The sequence below is a fragment of the Phocoena phocoena genome, chromosome 3 (assembly GCF_963924675.1).
Source record: "Phocoena phocoena chromosome 3, mPhoPho1.1, whole genome shotgun sequence".
In the NCBI taxonomy this organism is placed as follows: Eukaryota; Metazoa; Chordata; class Mammalia; order Artiodactyla; family Phocoenidae; genus Phocoena; species Phocoena phocoena.
This window is the reverse complement of record NC_089221.1, coordinates 87,719,070-87,742,536: the sequence shown is the minus strand read 5'-3', so window position 1 is coordinate 87,742,536 and position 23,467 is coordinate 87,719,070.

Below are 23,467 nucleotides of genomic sequence, written 5' to 3'. Positions count from 1 at the left end.
TCTGTATTTGTACTGTTTTTGTATATCTGTTCTATTAGTAAATATGAAAGATGTGTTTAACATTCCAACTATGATTATAGACTTATCTGTTTCTCTCTTTAGTTCCATCAGTTTTGTTTCATACTTTTCAATGATTTCTCATTAGGTACATATTTAAGCTTGTTTTGTATTCTGCTGGTTGACCTGTTATTACTATACAACATATCACTTTATTTCTTGTAATATCTGTTGTCTTGAATTATACCTTGTCTCATAGTAATACAGCCATAACAGTCTTTTTAATGTTTATTGCTGAATGGTATATATCTTCCATCTTTTTACTTTCAATCTCTGTGCCTTTTTTTAACGTATGCATCTTGTAGAGAGCATATGGTTGGAATTTGCTTTCTGAAAGCATACAATGTCTGCCTTTTAATTTGAGTACTTAGTCCATTTACTTTTAATATAATTATTGGTATGGTTGGGTTAAAGTCTATTATTTTAACCCATGTATTCTTTGTATCATTTGTTTTTTGTTCCTCTGTTCCTTTTTTTGACGTCTACTTTTGGTTTAATTGAATATTTCTAGTGTTTCATTTATTTTCTCTCATGCTTTTTAGCTGTACCTTTTTATATTATTATTTTAGTGGTTTTTCTACTAAATAAAATAATATCTCACTAGAGTCTATTTAGAATATTTTATCATTGCACAATTTGCATATCACACATCACAGATGTAAAAATCTTACAGCAGTATACTCACAGCCGCCTTCTTTTGTTCTAATTTGTCAAATATTTTCATTTTACATTGGTTATAAAGCACCTTACAATTATATTATTTTTGCTTTAATTTTCACTTGTTTTTAAAGAGAAATTCATAGACTAAAAAGAATTTATTTGCTCATATATTTAGCATGTATTTGGCTCCAGTATTTTCTGATAAGAAGTCAGTTTTATGCATATTTGTGGTCCTCTACATGCACTGTTGATTTTCTTTGCCTGCTTTCATTTCTTTGCCTGCCTTCTTTATGTCTGATTTATGGCAATTTTACTATCATGTGTCTAGGCATAGTTTTCTTTGAATTTATTCTGGTTTAATGAGCTTCTTAGATCTGTAATTTTACTTTTTTAATTTTTTCATCAAATTGAGACAACTTCAACCATTAAATCTTCATATATTTATTTCATGCCTTTTTATCTCTCTTGTCTCTTTTGGGGACCCTATTTGCAGATGTTTGACTGCTTGATATTTCCCTACAGGTCACTGAAGAACTGATCATTTTTCTTCCTTTTCTATGTATTATTCAGATTGTATGATTTCAATGAAAGCATTTTGAAGTTTTCTGCCCCTTTTTGCCATCTCCAATCTGACATCAAGCTTATCAAAGTGAAAATTTTCATTTTAGATATTCTAATTTTTTATTCTAGATTTCAATTTGGTTCTTTTTTGTACTTCCCTTGCGTATCTGAGATTTCCTATCTCTTTACTCATTAAGGCCATATTTTCCTTTAAGTTTTTAACATCTTTATAGTAACTAAAGTCACTATATTTTAATTTTAATATTTGGATCATCCTGGAGTCTTTTTCTATTCACTGCTTTATTTCTTTATGATGGGTCATATTTTTCTGCTTTTCAACATGCTTACTAATTTTTGTATTGTTTTTGGAAGTTTGCAGGTGATATAAATAGTATAGATTATGTAGTCATTTTTTAAATAGTGTTGAGTTTTGTTCTGGCAGTTTGACAATTTACCAGGGGGCTCCTAGATCCTATCAAGGCTTGGCTTAGGCTTTGTTACGGTATGGTCCTTATTACTCTTAAGATATTAATTTTCTAGTGTTTTAGCTGAATGCCCAGGGTGCTGATGAGCTCTTTCAACTCTGGCTGGGTTAGAACTTAAGACTTCCACACTGTGTAACCTCCATTATCTTTGTTTCACTCCCAATCCTTGTAAGCACCACTCTCTGCCAGACCTCTGAGTCCTACTCTCTAAAATCTAAAGTGAGGCCCTTGATCCAAGGGCCTTACAGAGATTACTGAGACCACTCTTTTCCCAAGCAACCTTCTAACACTTTGCCCTGCAAATTCCAGCTTCTTTCTGCAGCGCTAAATTCTGGAATTTGCCTCCTCAGCCAAGTGGGACTGCCCTGTTTCTGTTGGTCTTCAATTCCTTATTCTGGTTTAGGGAATTTGTCCCTAGACAAAAGCCTAGGTGATCAAGCAACTCACCTCTTGTGTTACCCTTCTTTCAGAAGGAATTCCTGTGCTGCCTACTGTCAAATGCCAAAAAACAGTCACTTCATGTATTTTGTTCAGTTTTATAGTCACTTAACATGTTTGGACAACTCTGGAACAAGTTAATCTTTCATATTTGGAAGTAAAAGTCCCACACTGTTATCTCTTAAAGAGGAGAATAACTTCTGGAAGGTGGTAATTCCAATCTTGTACAAGGGGATGCACTGATATTATATTTATTGCTGGTAAGCATTGCAGTACCTGAGACAACAAAGCAATGACACCTCACTGTCCTCAAATAAAGGTACAGGTAGAGGAAGAAAAATCTCTAGTTTGGTACTATGACATATATTCTCAAAAGTGGTCCCTGACTTTGATATCTATTGTCTCAATTTTTTGGTTAGAGCATCTAAATACAAAATGCAGACAATGAGGAGGTAAATTCAGAATGCCTATTTGGTAGGTTAGTAAATATCTGTAATTAATTTTTCCTTCATATTAAAAAAATTAAAGGCAAAACTTGAAATGGTATAATTCAACATTATATGTTTTAACATATAATAGGAGATATAAAATGTCTGGAGTCGTGTGATATTAACACTTGCCCATTTTATTTGATTTTAAAGCTTATCACCTTTTACATTATGAGTAATAGTTGAAAGGATGTGGTTAAGCTAATAATATGAGAATTTAAATTTGGGCTTTCTTTCTTTTATTAGTTTCTAGTTTTTAAATTTATTTTTACCTAACTGGAGATTTTCCACATGAAATATATTTCATAGTATTTATATAGTCAACAAAGTGAAAAAGACGTGTTAAACATAGAGTTTTACATGGCAAAGTATTTGGCATGGATCAGATTACATTGGCCATTTCTGAACATAAGAAAACCCATGTTTCCTCATTTGATTTTGTGAAGACTGAAGCACCTGGGTCCCATCCTTTTTCATTCATCCTACAAACCCAAGAACACTTTTTTAGCTGTCACTCTTAGCACTTCGCTGGTTTTTTTGTTTGTTTTTTATTTATTTTTTAACTTACTCCATTCCTTCAAAATGTTTCTACACATTTTCTTCTTATTAATTGTACTATGTGTATATTGGAGACTGAGAATTCTCTTATCTTCTTGCTTAGTATTAAACAACAAAAAAGTTTTCCCTTTAAGATTAAATTTTCTTAACTGACATCCCACTTGAAAAAGAATTCCGTCTCTATTTATGTGTCCTGTGAAATTATTTGCTAATCCAATTCCTCCCCCATCTTGAGACAATGTTTCCAAAAATCCCTACTGTTGGAGATCTAGTAGAAGTTCTCTGTGCTTTGTGTGATAGTAAAACTTTGAGACTTGTGTAGTCTGAGGAAACCATAAAAGCTCATAGTAACAGTTTTTACTTTCACCGAAGTAAAGCAATGAAAATGTCCTGTTTCACTGTATTTTACTTAGTAATAAAATGTCCTGTTTCACTGTATTTTACTTAGTAATAAAGTGTCATGTACTACTAATATATATAAATCACTTGTTTGCTAAAAACAATGGATGTCCCTCCTTCTCATCCTTAACCCAATCATCTGTGATTGTGTACACATTTATTCCAGTTAATGTGTACACTAAGGAGTGTTTCTTTCTGTTTGATACTCCAAACAAATGGCTGACTCCTTTACAACTTTATAACTCAGGCTGATTGACTCCCTCTGTTCAAGTCCTCTGTGGTCCCAGTAAGCCAGAGTGACTCTTTATTGTCACATGAAAAAGCATTTTCATGTATTAACATGATCTTCCACTGATTTTCACATCCTATTTTCTGTTCCACCCTGAGTTCCTTCTCTTTTAAATTCTCTCCAGAAAAAAAAATACTTATGATTCACACATACATGTGTGTATGTGTACACATACACACATACATGTAAGGATAATATGAGCTTCAGAAGGATTTGATATACTTATTTGTTCCCTTTGTCTAAAGAGCTTATAAAAACATTATATTTTGAAATAACTCTTCAAATTTATTATTACATTGAGCATATGATAGATGATCAATGAGTTCTTGTTTGAGTAAGTTAAAGTTTTAGCAACCCATTCACACTGTCCATGCACTTCTAATTCAACATTTGATTTCCTTCCAGTTGTGTTTTAGTAACTGCAATTATGTTCCCTAGTTCATATGCAAATCATGGCTTTCCTGGAGACTTTTCATGTGTAGAATTTTTTCTTGCAATTTAGAAAACTTTAGATATTAAAAATTGATTAAAAAAAATGCAAGCAGCCAAGTGGCAAAATGTAAATTAAACATTGCAATGGAGACTTCTACAAATTAATTTTTCAGAACTTATGGTTATTAATCTTGTGAAACAGAAGTTGTTTAATGATATATTGTTAGAAGTGGAGGACTCCCAAAATTTAGAAGCAAGTTAAATAATTTCCCTACCTTAAACTAGTCCTAACAAAAGACTAAGAAAAAAATTTTAGATCAGCTATTTGTACAGTCCTTACAGAAAATGTACCATCTGGTTAGAAAACATGGGCTGAACTTACTAGGAAGTCTGCTGAACCTCCAAAACTGAGTACCAATCTCTAGTATATGGTGGCTTTATCAAAGTGCAGCTACCCTGTGAAGCTAGCTTAAAATAACCTGGGAACTCTTCAAATCACTTTAAAGATGTTATCTTCATAACATTTTAGCTACTGGTAATCCTAATGGGTAGGTTTGTCAGTGAGAGGTTGACAATGGTCATTACTACAAAATTACTTAATTGAAATGATGCTGAATGGTTTTATGGGAGCGGATGTGTTCTCAGCTCCAAACTCACATATTTAATGGCCTACTCCACACGTATATCTAGCTTTCCACATTCAAAACTCTACAAGTACAAAACTGAACTCATAGTATTTTCCTTGTCCCAAATCTGCACCTCCTGTGGTCTTCTCCACTTGTTTCTGTTCTCAAACATCATCATCCACAACTCTTTTCTTTCCATACACCCCAAGTCCAACCAAACTGCAAAGCCTCTTGACCCTATCTATCTTCTATATGTCTAGGATCTGGTGTCTCCACTGCTACCACCATGATCTAAGTTACATCACTGTTGCCTAGGTTACTGAAATAATCTCCTATTTATTAAATAGTTACTTATGGCTACTATCATCCGTGCACTGTGCTTAGAACTTTACCTGCATGACTTTGACTAGTCTTCATAACTGCATTAAAAGATGATTACTAGCCCTCTTTTATATATTAGGAAGCTGATACTTAAAAAAAAAATTTCCCCTAAGACCACACAACTTGTAAGTCACAGAGCGAGTATTTCAACCCAATTTATTTAATTCCAAACCTGGATTTACAACACCTCTATGATGTTTAATCTTTGTGGCAATCTTAGTTCTAGTAACTACAAAACTAAAGCAAAGTTAAGATAAAAACTATAGGATGAGAATCTTTTTATAATACTTATGAGATCTAGAAGGTAAACAAAAAACACCCATAAAACTCTAAAGTAATTCTGATACAATTAAAATGGGAATTTGGGGTAGAATCATTAGGGTAATTGTTCTACTTCTTTAATTCTGACTGTGCGCATGGCAGGAACAGTGAGAGGTCTGTGATTTTATCCTACTTGCAAGCTAAAATGTTTGCCTACCAGAGTTTCATAGAGGCATGAGAAGACATGAGAATCCTCAGTCAGGAGTTATAGTAAGTCATTTATCCTTTAGGCCCAGCCTGGGAGAAATCTTTCTCATATTAGTATACTAGGATATTTTAATAGCACATAAATGTCTGTGGCTTAAATGCAATAAGGGCCCTAACTTCAGACTATATTTCAAAGCTACAGTAATCAAAATAGTATTTTTTCTTACTAATAGTACAAAATAGTATAAAAACAGACACATAGATCAATGGAACAGAATAGAGAAATAAGCCCACACACTTATGGTCAATTAATCTATGACAAAGGAGGCAAGAATATATAATGGAGACAAGACAGTCTCTTCAACAAGTAAGTGGTGCTGAGAAAATTGGATAGCTATACTGGACAGAATAAAATTAGAACACTTTCTTACACCATATACAAAAATAAATTCAAAATAGATTAAAGACCTAAATGTAAGACCAGAAACCATAAAACTCCTCTTGGAAGAAAACACAGGCAGAGAACTCTTTGACATAAATCGTAGCAATATTTCTGGATCTGTCACCTAAGGCAACGGAAATGAAAGCAAAAATAAACAAATGGGACGTAAAATTAAACTTAAAAGCTTTTGGACAGCAAGGAAACCACTGACAAAATGAAAAGTAAACCTACTGAATGTGAGAAAATATTTGCAAATGATATGACTGACAAGGGGTTAATACCCAAAAATATACAAACAGCTCATACAACTCAGTATCAAAAATGCCCAAAGAACCCAATTTTAAAAATGGGCAGAAGATCTAAATAGACATTTTTCCAAAGAAGACATAAATAGCCAACAAGCATTTAATAAGATGCTCAACATGGATAAACATCATAGAAATGCAAGTCAAAACCACAATGAGATATCACCTCACACCTGTCAGAATAGCTATCATCAAAAAGACCACAAATCATCATTGTTGGTGAGGATGTGGAGAAAAGGGAACTCTTATGCACTGCTGGTGGTAATGTAAATTGGTGCAGCCACTATGGGAAACAGTATGGAGGTTCCTTTAAAAAGCTAGACCTACCATATGATACAGCAATTCCACTCTGTGATATGTGTCCAAAGAAAACAAAAACACCAAATCGAAAAGATACATGCATCCCAATGTTCACAGCAGAATTACTGACTATAGTCAAGATATGGAAGCAATATAAGTATCCATCAACAGATGAACAGATAAATATGTACACAACGGAATACTACTCAGCGACAAAAATAATGAAATTTTGCCATCTGCAACAACATGGATGAGCCTGGAGGGTATTATGCTTGATGAAATAAGTCAGCCAGAGAAAGACAAATACTGTATGTTATCACTTCTAAGCATAATCTAAAAAATAAAACAAACAGATGAATATAACAAAACAGAAACACAGATAAAGAGAACAAACTAGCTGTTACCAGTGGGGAGAAGGAAAGGGGAGGGGCAAGATAGAGGTAGGTGATTAAGATGTACAAAATACTATGTATAAAACAAGCTACTAGGGTACATTGTACAGCACAGGGAATGTAGCCAATATTTTATACTAATTTTAAATGGAGTATAATCTATAAAAATATTAAATCGCTGTTGTACACCTGAAATTAATATAATATTGTAAACCAACTATACCTCAATAATTTTTTTTTTCAAATAAAATTAGTTACCATTGTGGGGGAAAAAAGACTAAAAATTAAATGCAGTAAGTACAATCTAATGTTAGTTTCACAGCTACACTGATCAGAACTAAGGGTAGAAGAGCATTTTATAGTTTTTACAGATTGACAAACTCACTAAGATTCTTTGTGCTCAATTGAGTCCTAGGCAGAACTTCCCAAGGGAGAACTTCAAAATAACTGAGGGTGATAAGAAAATCAGCATGTCTGAGCTAACGATTCCAAGTATTGAAATTTTAATTTTCTTCTATTTAATAATAATTTGCTTGTACGGTAGTATATTAATAACTATTCTACTTTATAGTATTCTTTACACACTGTTTAACTTCAGATGAATTTAACATAAATTCTGTTGTTTGGGTCCATTTCAGTGTGCATGGAATAAAGAAAGAGGTGAAAACACCTCCAGTTGAGCTAAATATTAACTAACTCCAAAAAAGGCATCTTATACTACAAAGCTATAGTAATCAAGACAGTATGGTACTGGCAAAAAAACAGAAATATAGATCAATGGAACAGGATAGAAAGCCCAGAGATAAACCCACGCACATATGGTCACCTTATCTTTAATAAAGGAGGCAAGAATATACAATGGAGAAAAGACAGCCTCTTCAATAAGTGGTGCTGCAAAAACTGGACAGCTACATGTAAAAGAATGAAATTAGAACACTCCCTAACACCATATACCAAAATAAACTCAAAATGGATTAAAGACCTAAATGTAAGGCCAGACACTATAAATTTCTTAGAGGAAAGCATAGGCAGAACACTCTATGACATAAATCACAGCAAGATCCTTTTTGACTCACCTCCTAGAGAAATGGAAATAAAAACAAAAAGAAACAAATGGGACCTAATGAAACTTTAAAGTTTTGCACAGTAAAGGAAACCATAAAAAAGACGAAAGACAACCCTCAGAACGGGAGAAAATATTTGCAAACGAAGCAACTGAAAAAGGATTAATCTCCAAAATTTACAAGAAGCTCATGCAGCTCAATATCAAAAAAGCAAACAACCCAATCCAAAAATGGGCAGAAGACCTAAATAGACATTTCTCCAAAGAAGATATACAGATTGCCAACAAACACATGAAAGGATGCTCATAATCACTAATCATTAGAGAAATGCAAATCAAAATTACAATGAGCTATCACCTCAAACCAGTCAGAATGGCCATCATCAAAAAATCTACAAACAATAAATGCTAGAGAGGGTGTGGAGAAAAGGGAATCCTCTTGCACTGTTGGTGGGAATGTAAATTGATACAGCCACTATGGAGAACACTATGGAGGTTCCTTAAAAAACTAAAAACAGAACTATCATACAACCCAGCAATCCCACTACTGGGCATATACCCTGAGAAAACCATAATTCAAAAACAGTCATGTACCACAATGTTCATTGCAGCTCTATTTACCATAGCCAGGACATGGAAGCAACCTAGGTGTCCATCGACAGATGAATGGATAAAGAAGATGTGGCACATATGTACAACAGAATATTACTCAGCCATAAAGTGAAACGAAATTGAGTTATTTGTAGTGAGGTGGATGGACCTAGAGACTGTCATACAGAGTGAAGTCAGTCAGAAGGAGAAAAACAAATACCATATGCTAACACATATATATGGAATCTAAAAAAAATGGTTCTATAGAACCTAGGGGCAGGACAGGTATAAAGACGCAGACTTAGAAAATGGACTTGAGGACACAGGGAGTGGGAAGGGTAAGCTAGGACGAAGTGAGAGAGTGGCATGGTCATATATACACTACCAAATGTAAAATAGGTAACTAGTGGGAAGCAGCTGCATAGCACAGGGAGATCAGCTCGGTAGTTTGTGAGCACCTAGAGGGGTGGGATAGGGAGGGTGGGAGGGAGACGCAAGACGTAGGAGATATGGGGATATATGTATATGGATATCTGATTCACTTTGTTATAAAGCAAAAACTAACACACCATTGTAAAGCAATTATACTCCAATAAAGATGTTAAAAAAAAAAGGCATCTTTCTGGTACCTAGTAATATGGAATTAAGTATTTTAAAAAGATTTAAATTCAGTGCGCATGGTTGACATTTTTTAATGCTGACATCACTGTTTAAATAAAATGCTTTTCCTCACCAACGATTTTTGATTCTTTCTTATTTTTAAATGTATTCTTAAATTTGTTTGACAAGCAAAGATATGTTGTTCAATAATAAGAGAATTTAAAGTAATGTCCTTGTATACCTAACGTACAAAGCATAAAGGATATCTAACACAGGCTTTGGGCAGGACAGAGGCAGGAGGAGAATGAGTAATGGGAAAAGAGAATATCAACCGATGGCTGTCTTTTTTTTGTTGTTAGTGACGTTGACACAGCCCTAAGCAGATTTGGTTCTCATTGCTTCAACAAAACATTTTATCCAAAGGATAATTCCAAAGCCACATTTAGGATGAATTTATTGAGTCTAACTTTTACAGACAAAACTGAAGCAGAATTTTGAAAAATTTCAATGAAAAGGTTCATTATGTGGATCTTGATTGCCGTGATGTTAATCAATTCAAGATCAATGATAAAACTTGCAATGGGATTGGCAGGCCAGCAAGAATCCTCACCCCATTCCCCACTTATAACATTAGTCTTTATGAATTGAAACAATTCCAATTTTCATTTTATGTTTTAATTAAGGAGTGTGCCTCTGAAAGTCTAAGACATTAATTAGGTGATTCAAAAGGTTTTCCACAAATGATTTCTATTTTTATGCCCCACAATGTCTGATGTGACACTGTTGGAAGAATGTAATTTTTATTGATTTAGTTTTTAATTGATGTATAGTTGATTTACAGTGACGTGTTAGTTTCTGCTGTGCAGCAAAGTGATTCAGTTATACATATACATACATTCTTTTTTATATTCATTTCCATTATGGTTTATCACAGGGTACTGAATAGTTTCCTGTGCTATACAGCAGGACCTTGTTCTTTATAAAGAATGTAATTTTTAAACAGTGAATTTAGAAAGACTTTTCATCCTGAACCAAAACTTATGGTCTTACATTCTAAACATGGTAACTGAAATCTATGGATTGAGCGCACTGAACTATATATCATGTCTAGTGAGTGATCTCCATTCAATGTGTAGTCTTTCCTCTCTTTATCTCTTACTTACCATTAATTTAGTTTTTAAAAAACAAGCATGTAAGCATTAGTTCCATTTTAGCTTTTTCTTCAAAAGTGTATAAGCAGCATTCAAATCTGTAAATAATTTGTGCTTTCTATGCTGTTGAATTTGAAAATGTTTATTCTGTGTCTGAAAAATAGCTAATATAGACATTCTTTGAAGATATTCTATAATTCTCTCTTTGATCTCCCAGATTGCCCAATGACAGATCATTTTTACTATCTGACAGGCTGCTATTCTTGCTGATGACTGTTCCAACTCTCCAGAAACAAAAATCTACTGTTTTCTACTTAAAGTTCACCTGTATTATATTTTATCTTCCATGTCCCCCTCTTTTTATGTTTGTTTGATCTGGTGGTAGTTGTCACAGTTCAGTTTATCAAACAGAATACCTTATAGGTGCTCTCTCATCTGGTCTTTATATATATATAGAGAGATATATTAAACTGATAATATTTTTTCTTTTATGCATCATGTATTATTTTGTTAGAGTATATGTCCTCTGAATAATACTTAAAAAAATTTTTTTAAATATTTTATTTATGTCTCCAGTGAAAATTTATAATCATTTTGTTAAATTTTCTTAAAAATATCACAAGGAGACAAAGAGTATAATAGCATTACGCTTATGAATTAATTAAGAATTAATCATACTTTATAATACTTAGTCTTATAATTTGGAATTTTTAAAGAATATCTAATAAAGAAGATCTCACAAACCAATGAATAAATAAAGGATTACTGAAATGAAATGAATTGGAAAAACTTGGAAAATTTTTGGAAAAATCAGTTAACTGTGGGAAAACTTACATCTTTAATTCAAACATTCATATATTCCAGCTGAATTAAAGATTTAAATAATAAAAACATGTCTTGCAAGAAAAAAATTTGAAGAAAACGTAGATGTTAATTTTATAAACTCTAAAGTGGGAGACAATCTCTAAGATGGTAAGTGCTAGAACTAGTGAAGGAAAATGTTAGTAGTTCTGAGTAACATAAAAATAAAAAAACTTCTTAAATGTCATTAAGTGAATAACAAAGCCAAATTGGAAAAATACATGTAGCAAATATGAGAAGACAGAAGTGTAGTATAAATATTACATAGGGAATGTATTCAAATTGATAAATAATATAATCACACTAGATAAATGGGCCAAAAGTATGAACAGATAGTTCACGATTAAAATAATTTACTGAGAATTGTTTTATGGGCTAGTATATGGTCTAACCTGAAAAATATTTAATTTGTGCTGGAAAAGAATATATATTCTGGTGTTGTCAGATATAGTGTTCTATAGTATTGGTTAGGCTGTTCAAATTGTTGCTCTAGCTGTTAAAATCTTCCATATAATTACTGATTTTATGTTTAGTAGTTTTATTATTGAGAATGTGGTATTGAAATCTCCAAATATAGTTGCTGAATTGTCTATCTCTCCTTTCAATATGTCAGTTTTTATTTCATGTACTTTTGGGTCCCTGTTATTAGGTGCATATACATTTATAACAGTTATTTCTTTCTAATATCCCTTTATCATTATAAAGTAACTCCATTTATTTCTAATAATGTTCTTTGCCTTAATATTCATTTTGTATGGTATTATTATAGCTACACCAGTCTATTACAGATCTGTTTGCTTGGTATATGTTTTTCCATCTTCTTCCTTTTATCCTATTTGTGCCTTAAAAACTAAGGTATGTCTCCTGTAAATAGCATAAAGTTGAGTCTTAATTTTTATTCAATTTAACAATCTAGTTTTTGATTCGAGTATTCATTCCATTCACATTTAATGTAATTATTGCAAAAATTGATGAAATTTTTAGCTTTTAGTAATTAAACTATGTTGTACCTAGATATGGCTCTCTTTATGCTTTTTCTACTTAGAGTTTTTGGAGCTTATTGATTCTTTTCATTAATTCTTTTCCTCAAATAGCCATTACTTATTTGACTATTTTTTTTCTACCTTTTTCTTTCTGTCTGTGACATCCATTGTACAAATATTAGTATGCTAGATGTCTCACAGTTCAATGAAGAACTTTATTTCTTCAATCTTTTCCTCCCTGTTCTTCAGACTGGATCATTTCAACTGATTTATTTTCAAGTTCATTGAATTTTTCTTCTGTCATTTCAAGTTTACTTTTGAGCACATCTAGTGGGGGATGGGAGCAAGTCCAGATGGGAGGGCCTCAGACTTTCACCATTCTTTCTTGGAGGTCCTGCAATTCTTCACGAATAAGCATCTCTCCATTTGCTGCTTGGTCACTTTTCAGAGTTCTGAAAGGGTTGTTTTTGAAACACTGCCCAGTTTTATAATTATTTTTGGGGGGAAAGATTTGTTGACAACTTTATGTCACCATAGTCATTAAGTCCTGCTCCCCAAATCATTAAATTAAATTGCTTAACATGTATTTTTAAAATAGTTCAACTCCATTATCTAAGAAAGGTAAATTAAAGTAATAATAAGATATTGATTTGCCTGTAAAATTAGCAAAGACTGAACACTTGTGTACACCGAATCTGGCAAGAATTCAGGGATACAGCATTCCCATGTGTTTCTGATCATACTCTAACATCAAATTTTTAAATTTATTTTCTCTTTTATTATGTTTCCCTGAACCTAAATTTATGAAATGTTTTAAAATCATTGCTTAGGTTGAAAAAACTATTAATATGAGCACATTATAACATTCAAAGAATAATTTAATAGAGTATATGGTTAAAAGTAAGTCTTTCTCCCAGGCTTTCACATCCTGTCCCTGGAGGCAATCATGGTTATAACTTTCTTGTGAATATTTCCAGAGCTATTCCTGTATATGCAAGCTCAAGTGTCTATAACATAAGCTTTTTAAAAAAATACAGACACTTGAATATTGAATATGCAACATCCTCCAGCTAGTGTTTATTATTAACAAAATATCTTTATTATCATGACCAATCAATATATGAAGATATTCCACAACCAAATCCTTTACTATTTTCATATCGGGAAAGTTATAGAATTTTAGTTTTTTTTTAACCGGTTTCTACTTTTTCATACTTAAGAAAATTCTACAATGAACATTTATTGATTTTGTAATTGTAAAATAGACTTTATTATAAAATATGTGTATATATATATATTTTTTTTTTTTGTAGTACGCAGGCCTCTCACTGTTGTGGCCTCTCCCGTTGTGGAGCACAGGCTCCGGACGCGCAGGCTCAGCGGCCATGGCTCACGGGCCCAGCCACTCCGCGGCACGTGGGATCTTCCCGGACTGGGGCATGAACCCACGTCCCCTGCATCGCCAGGCGGACTCAACCACTGTGCCACCAGGGAAGCACCATATGTATATGTTTTGACTCATTAATTTTACTTTCATAAATGTATTCTAGAAAATGTTTACAAATGAAAATATTATTATGTATAAACTAGTTTATCACTGAATAAATATTAAAATAAGAGTTTTAACTAAACTCTAAATTTACTGACTATGTACAATACAGCTCATTCATTTGAAAGATATTTAAGCAGCTAGCAAAATAATAATAGCTAACACATCTTATTAAATACTATTATTCCATGCCAGGCACTGTTCTAAAAACTTTAAATGTATTACCATTTTTCACTGTAAGAATAATTCTGTGAGATAGGGGCTTTCTTCATTTTATAGATGAGAAAACTGGAGCATAGGAAAGTTAATTAACTTGCCCAATAAAAAGTTTATAATGATATGCAAAAATACTTATGTTGTCTTAGGTCAGTTCCCCAGAGAAGGCATTTTGAAATTATGCAGGAAGAGGGGGCAACCACGAGGATAAATACCAGAAGGGAAGCAGAGGAAATAGAGTTAAAATGTGATGCAGATGTTGTGTGGTCACAATGAACGTCTCAGCAGACCCTGCAGGGAGCTCTGGAGCTGCAGTGGCCCTTCAGAAATGTCCTGAATTGAAGTAATGTGGCTGGGCCTTTACACCCCTGCAATGAACGTGAATAGTCATTAGTGGATGTGTGTGACAGGTTAAGAGGTGTGATTTTGGCAAGCCTGCTTTCTCTGGCTGAGGCGATCTCCCTGAGAGTGCCTCAACTGAGCTATGCCACCTGCCAACCCTCCTAGCATTTGAGGAAACTAGTGCCTTAGTCCTGAAGGGGGATCTAGGTGGTACACACAGCAGCTGTTGCACATGAAATGATAAATCACTGTAAATCCTTATAGGGTTAAAAATAAAAAAAATATTTATACATGTATAATTTTCAACCCTATATGGACGTACTATGTATACACACATACACAGACATATGTATGCTTAGAATGGCAAGAAAATATGCTTTCATTATGGGAAACAATTTTTTTTCTAATCTAAATTACCTCTTTTACAAGGACAAATACTTCAAAATAAATGGTTACTCTCAAAACTTCTGTCAGCTTGGTAAACTGAAAACATCCCAGGTGTGTAAGATTTTTCTAATGCACATATTGGAGTATATAAGATGAAAGTGATATTGATGAAAAGAAACCCAGGGTTTAAAAAGACTATTAATTCCATATTTGATCAAGAAGTATAGCTACAGTTATAGGTCAAGTATAAGAACATTATAAGAATATGTGTACTCTTGAAAATTTCATATAATAAAATATAACTTTCTCACTACTGTTGGGAAGTTCTGTAATTAAAATAACCCCTTTCAGTCAAAAAACTTCAAAGAAAAAATCCATTCACTGTTAGGCAATATGAAGTAGTTGACCATACGTAATTTGCTTATTGAGTTATTCTAATAGACCTAAAATTTCAGCTTTTCATTTCTTAATTTTTGCATTCTCTTTTCCATGGAAAAAGCAGAGTCGAGAAAGAAGAGGAATAAAAGGAACCTGGAGTCAGGAGGATAAAAATCCTCTAGATTGATGATGGAAATGGCTGCTTCCAGGTGTGTCAAGAGTACAATTTAGCACATCTTCTGGGCAGATTTCAATATTCCTGACCAGCACCAAGGTGCCAACTGCTGATTGCCTCTGGCTATTGAAGAGGTCATTTCCACAAATATAAACTGGTCTTTTACAACTTTCTCATCTTTGCTCTGAGCTCTCTCTCGTGTGCTCTGCTCTTAGGAGACCCAATATTAAGTTGACACAGTCACTTTAGGCACTCCTTTCCTGTATTCTTTTTGGTGTTCTTAAAGCCAACTCTTCCTTCTAATGCAATTTAATTTCTCCATATAGTTGCCGTTGCTGGGCACCTTTGGGAATCCAGGAAAGCAGCTAGGACTTATTGATTTGACCCATCAGGATAATGCTTAAGCAGTAGCTTGAAGGGTTCTACGTGGTTAGAACACGAAAGTATCAAAAGTCACATTCCTGGGTACTAATTTATTACATTTTGCAGACACCCAGCATATAATTGTTTATGGAATTTTTATGTTTAGGAATTTCTCCACTTTAGGAACTTTGAAGGGGCAAGTCTTCAAGCTCATAGGAGCTGAAAATACTACAGCACAGACATTTGACCTGAGCTCTGTTAAGCAGACTCACCTATGTCAGACTTGGACTCAGGAGGTAACATCACAGGTAAAAATGGACTGAGAGCTTGTTCTTTCTCATTGGTGGTGACAGTAGTGGTGTAGGCTGAATGGAGTTCCAGGGGTAAAGCGGTATCAGGGTGGTATTAGAGGTGCTTGCTGTGGTCATTATTGCTTCCCCTTTGGGATACATAGTAGGATCTCTCTTGCTGGTTTCTTCATCATTGCGTAGAGATAGGTGACTGGTCTTGACCAATGACATGAGCAGAAACGATAGTGTCACTTCTGGCTCAGATGTTTAATAGCTGGCAAGAGACTCTCTGGAGCTCTTTCCCTCTGCCACAGTGAACAGCAAAACTCCAGATATTGGCTTCTATCAGCCTGGGTCCTGGAGTGGGCACAAGGCAGAGCAGAGCTGCCTGTGACCTGTGATGGGCAAGTAGTGTGGATGGGAAAGAGCCTTTGCATCATGACTGATGTAGTGGCCACAACAGCAGTGTTCCTGGAATAAAAGTGGCAGCTGAGCTGATTGGTGTTTGGCTAGAATCCTTATCCAAGCAGTTTTTAAGCAGGATTTTGGGCTATTTCCAAAAAAAAAATAGTCTTTAGCCTGGTTCTTCATCCTTTTCAACATTTCTGTGAACTACCTGGCATCTTCCATAGACACCTTTTTGTCTCAGACAGTAAGATCCAGCACAACTCTGCCCAATCCAACTCCTAAATCGCTTGGTTTCCTTCAGGATCCTGCTATGAATTTCTCTTCCATACATTTGTAAAAAAATCTTTGAAAGCTACTGATTTTTAAAATCGAAACTTCCTCTCAAGAGTAACAAATTTCAAAAATTTGCTAATTTTATAAAATTTGTGCAGGCTATTTTCCCCTAAATTTATTACCTTCAAGCTCCAAGGGTTTATCTTAATTCGTTACAGTAACATTTGATGAATAAATAAGCATTCACCCCTGTTTTCCTTAAGCATGCTATTAACCTCAGAAATATCCCTTCCTGGGCTTCCCTGGTGGCGCAGTGGTTGAGAATCTGCCTGCCAATGCAGGGGACACGGGTTCGAGCCCTGGTCTGGGAAGATCCCACATGCCACGGAGCGACTGGGCCCGTGAGCCACAACTACTGAGCCTGTGTGTCTGGAGCCTGTGCTCCGCAACAAGAGAGGCCACGACAGTGAGAGGCCCGTGCACAGCGATGAAGAGTGGCCCCCGCTCGCCGCAACTAGAGAAAGCCCTCGCACAGAAACGAAGACCCTACACAGCCAAAAATATAAATAAATAAATGAATTAATTTAAAAAAAGAAATATCCCTTCCTACTCTTTGCTGTCCAGATTAAGCCAGCTTGATCTCATTAAACTGACCATTTCAGATGGCTCCCAGGGGATTCTAGGACTGTGTTAGCCACTGAAGATCTAGTCCCTCCAATGTCCCCACTCCACCACTGCCAGCCAGGAGTGTGCAAACTGTGCGGAAGTGTGCAGCATGCCTTCTCACTGCGCCACGCTGTCTTACTCTCTGTTAAGTGAAGCCTGTATTGGATAACCTCTCATGTCTCTTCATACTCTAAGTTTTAGGATATCTTTCTCTCCTAAGTAACAACTGGTAGCTTAGAACTCTTAGCATAAACATAGTTTTGTGGGCTTGTATTTTCTAATTTTACCTTTGTTCATTTTGAAGTGCAGGTGGTTCCTTGGGCCTTGAGCGTTCCCTCAATGGAGCATTTCCTTATTTTGGGCACTACTGACATTTGGGGCCAGGTAATTTTTGGTTGCAGAGAAAGGGGCTTGTGTATGGTAGGATGTGTAGCAGCATTCTACCTCTACCCGCTAGATGCCAGAAGCATGCCCAAGTTGTGATAACCAAAACTGTCTCAAGACATGGCTAAACATCTCTTGCGGGGTCAAAATTACCCTAGATGAAGATCAGTGCATAAGAGTATCTACATTTGCACGGCTTCTCCATTTTACTTTCAAAAGAGCCATTTCATTTTTAAACTTGAGAATTTCATTCTGTTATGCCTTTTTTAGAAAATTCATAAAAATATTAGTTACTTCCAAGTATAGGAAATAGTAATTTTATCCCTCATTTCAATTACCACTAGACTTTTATCATTGTAGAGAGGTAGTCCTGGGCTATTTACATTTTTTAAAACTGGAATATCATGTTACTCTGTCTCCATTTCAAACACTCACTGTAAACTCTTTTACAGAATTTTAGCACTATCAAACTAGTTTAAATTTCAGCTAACAAGGGTGAGTTAAGTCTTTTCTTTCCTTAAAAGAATACAGTATTCCAGAGGTTTAAAATGTTTTTAAGTGTCTTCTCTGTAGAGAGTAAGGAGAATTAAGCTTTTATTATTCTGTGTATTTAGTGGTCACACCATTGTTGGTGATAAAATCTCTGTGGTCAGAAGAACGTATTTACTACTTTTCCCTGTTCTTATTCTTACACCCTTTAACCTGGAGGCCACTGGTATTCAAAGTGAAATAGCTAGCAGGGGCCCAGAGTGAGAGCTGACAGATTTGTTTGGGTAGTAGTGCATGTACGTGTGTGTGTGTATGTGTGGTGCATATGTGTGATCTGTTCCCATACATCTCGCCATTCAGTGCTTTCTGGGTTTTTTTGGTGCATGAGACAGATGTCCACCCTGATAATCTTTACTGATAACCCTGTGACTGGAAATTGACTTGCTACCTATGATAAAGTGAAAATGAGGCTGGGTCAGATAAAGAGGAAATAAAACAGAGTCTGTAGAGAAGAAAATGAGCACGAAGTCAACAGGTGAGAAAGAAGGGCTGTGGCACAGTGATCCAGGATTATTTGATCAATGCAGGGAAAAATACAGGGGGAAACAGTAAGCCACCCAGCTGTTTAGTACTCTATCTACAAATCAGTCAGATAGCTGTCTGTGAAATGATTATCTTTTTCAGCATTGAGTAGGTAATGCTATAGTGAGAAAAGCAGGAGATGTGAGGGAACCAACTCAGGTCACAAGATGGCTGTATGGGTAGATGCTGTTTGGACCAGCAATCTACTCATAATAAAAATAGTGTGAAATTATGATTTTAAAATTATTAGTATAAGCACTACTCTTGAATATTATGTACAGTCTGCATTCTTTTTAGAATAAACAGTACACTGAAGGGAGAGCAAAGGCGAAAGACAAAAGAGGCACGGCTTCCTTGAAAGTACAAGCATAGGTTTAAAAATTAATGAGAAGGCAGATGCCAGAAGAAAGAGGAAGCTTGAACGGCTGGTTATTCGGAAGCAGACAGACCCCTGTGATCCTGAGGCCTGCCTATCACTAATAGTCGCCTCTCTGAATCTTCTCAGAGTCTCTTCACTATTATCTTTTGAAAGTGGTATTTGCATTTTTTCAAGTCCGGCTCGGGAATACGTTTTAACTCAATTTATTTTTTTGCTATGTCAAACTTAAAAAGACCTGCTTTGTTTTGGTTTCTCATGAATTTTGAAATATTTTCATCATATGCCTGAAGATATGTTTTACACAGCAGGTGTTAAGAATCCAGTAAGGTCTGTTGGACAAATGATTCATAAATATGTGTTTGTAGGCTGTACAATAGTTGAATAGAACCACACAGATGGAGCCACCCTATTCTATTGAGGAAGTGGTATGTGTTTTTGTAAAAACTGTGATACACATGGTTTTTAGCCAAGGAGCCAGACTCTGAGAAAGTTTTTGGAATAATATACTTATGTTGTACTGATTTGTTCAGTGGGAGTGTGATGTAAATATACCCTTATTACATATTACAGAAAGGCCTGGAGGGTCTTAATAAAAGGAACTTGAGACATCTCAGGGGAACTGTGATAAGAATATAGATAAAATGAATGCTACTGATGGAAAAGATATTATCTGGTATTTTTAAAGTGATGGAGATTAAGAAGTAAGCTTGAATACTTGGGTGAAAGGTAAGTTTTACATCAAACAGATGATAACTAAAGACCAGATTTCGATTCCAACACATTCCATTTTGTACAAATGTCACACTGGTGAGCAGGAGACATAACTGTTTTCTGAAGGCCTGGGAGATGGGGTTATCTAGGGCCTCTCTCAATCATGTTTTAGCTAAAAACTAGTAACTGAAATGACAGGATTTTAGTACTCATACATTTCATCCTATGAAGCAGCTTTCTAATTTTGATGGTGTGTTTAAAAAGCATGAAAGACCTTGCTCCACCATTTACATGCAAACACCCTTTTACCTGTTACCACATTTCCCAGTGTGTCTCATCATCATGTAGGCATTCACAGTGATGGGAGATTACTGAAGAGACCCATAGAGGCTGATTTGAGAAGAATGCTAGGAGGAGCAGGTCAGATTTTATTCTGCATGCACAGGGGACCATCAAGAAGAGGAATGGCAGGATCACAGTTGGGTTTCGAGAAGACGATGTCAGCAGAACTAAGAAGAAGGGCTTTGAGGAGACGGAATGAGCACAGTGACAGTGAAATTTCTTAGTGGTGTTCTTCCTGGCTGTGGTTAGCTAGCTGTGCACACAAGTTCACTGAACGACTGACAAAAGCAGGCCATGGGTGCCCCTAGGCTGTTCAGTGCATTTGCTTAGGATCTCTTTGCTCATTCTATATCTGTGCAACCCAAATTTAGATCCTTAGTGTCTGCTTCTTGCCTTTAGATTGTCTGTATCCCAATTTCAAGGGCTATGGATAATTCTTTTCCCCAGAAGACTTTGAACTTTTCCTCTCTTAGAAGGCTACCCACCATGAAGAACCCCTTGCCTGTCACTTGGATTGTTCTTCAGCCTCAAATCCCCATGTGGTGGATAGAATTTGGATGATTATAATGATCCTTATATTCTGGCTGAGAGGTAATGCAGGTAACAGCAGAGAGTTAAGAACTAATGTGGATATTAGAGTCAGAGTGACAATATTTGGTGACTAATTTAGTGTGAGGGGCAAGATAAGTAGAAGGCAGATTTGTGACTGTGACCCTGAAGAATCTAGAGGACTATGTGGGAGCTTTAACCAAGACTGGAAGACACGAGAGCAACAGGGTTGTTAAAAAGTGAGTTAAATATTTGACATGTTAAGTTTGAGATACCTGGGACCTATGTTGGTTGAATTGTGAGTTGTGAATGGCAGTTCTTATGGAAGACTACATTTAGATACACAGATATGCAAGTGATTTTTAGAGACGAAAGCTGAAACAAGTGGAGTGCTGATATTTGCCATAGGAAAGAGGAGAGGAGGAAGACAGAAGACCAACAAGGGATACTCAAGTTTTATTCACCCTTACTTGGTTATCAGAGGGACAGAAATCAGCAAAGAAAATTGAAGGAGGATTCAGAGAGGCATGAGGAAAGGCAGGAGTGTGGAAAGAAGGAGAGTGGAATGTCATATATCCTTATTCTTCTTAATAAAAAGGGTATAAAGTCTACTGTAGAGGGAGCCAACAATGAAATACATTGGCATGGAATTTTTCTGAATAACTTATTGTTTGATGGCTTTCTTTGGTTAATTGCACTTCTTCTTGGTTAATTGTGTTCTGTTCACTTGAAAGTAAAGACCAATAAAAGAATAAAGCACAGTTCCCACTGAGCACAGGTGAAGGCAAGCCTTTGAATAGTGACTATAACTCGAGCTTAAGTGTTTGTCACTACTTTTGACTTGCTTGCTGGATTCATAATTTACATGAAAATAGCTAATAGGTGTGCACCTGTTGGGTTCCTCAGCTGGCTACTTGGTGTTTTTGGAAGCTTCATGTCAGTGAATTCTGGAAATGCTTCTTCTAGCCTCCTCACTTGTAACTTCCCACTTCAGCTGTCTACGTAATTACTTGCCTGTGACCATGTTGCTCTTTATGGTTTAAATGGTCCAAATTAGCGGATTCATATTTTGACTGGTATTGGTGGGATTTAAATTATTAGTGGTATATTTCTGTTCCGTAAGTCTTTATGTGAAAGTGATGAAATTTTTAAAGAAGTTCATATGCTCTTATCTTTTGAACATAAAGGAAATACATATGTATAGGTATGTGTGAGAGAGAGAGCGGAGGGAAAGTGCATGCGAGCGGCGGTGGGGGGAGGGTGGGAGGACGGTGGGAGGAGGAGTGAGAGCAGAGAACGCTCCTGATGGGTTTTCAATTCAATTCTTTTGGGACTAAGACAAATTGATCAACCACCTGAGTGTTCTGATGACCTTTTAATCAGATTTTCTTTATTTCTTCATGCTTAGTTTTATTCATTGCTTCTATTCTGGAAAAGTTAATATGATTTCCAGAGGGTCTGGTTTAGAAAACTGATGAATATTAGACCTTATGGGAATTAGACTCAATAGTAGATAAACTTTTATCCCTTTAATATTTTTCCTTTATATATAAGAATAAGGAAACAGGGTTTGTTACTATAAATAACAAAACATGCACATACTACCAAGAGATTACTCCCATTCTTCAAAAAAGCATCCCCAGATTTGCATGACATGTACAATTATTAGTACCAACTCTAGTTTAACAATGCTTTACGTACCAAACTATTAGATGTGGATGAAAATTATGTACCCATAAAACTATGTATTTATTGGTCAGAGATCTTTCCATGTGTGATTAATAATCCTGCTCATTAAACATCACTAATATTTTAGAATTGAAAATAATGTAAATAATCTCAACATACATGTGACGGCAAATATATTCATGTCTTTGTAATAATGGTTCTATATAGTGTAAGACGTGGGGTAAGAGAAAAAGAATCAACAATGAAAAGAGTATTTGCTTGAGCAACTGGAAAAATGATATTTCTACCTAATGAAATGGGGAAATATGGGGGAGGAGAGGTTGGGGTGAGAAAAATCTGGAGTTCAGTGTTGGACATTTTAATTTTGTAATAGTTATTAAATGGACATGTGAAGTTCAGCTTCATAAAAGTGTGGATAGTTATCTTATTTACTGTGGGATTTCCATTGCCTTGATGCAATTATTTCTTGAATAAATGACTGAACAGGGCTCAGGACAGAAGACCAGCTTGAGACATAAATTTTGCCACTGTCGGCATATAGGTCGTATTTAAAGTTGAGTCTGGAAGAGATCACTAAGGGTGAGACAATAACTAGAGAAGAGAAGAGATGCTAAAAGTCAAATGTCTGAGTACTGGAGCATGCTGAATTCTGGAAAATGAGGAGAATCTCTGTCTCTATCTCTATATTTATATGTACGTCTATATCTACAGTCATATCCATTTTATATCCATTTGTTGTTGTTATCTGTAGCTCTATATCTATCT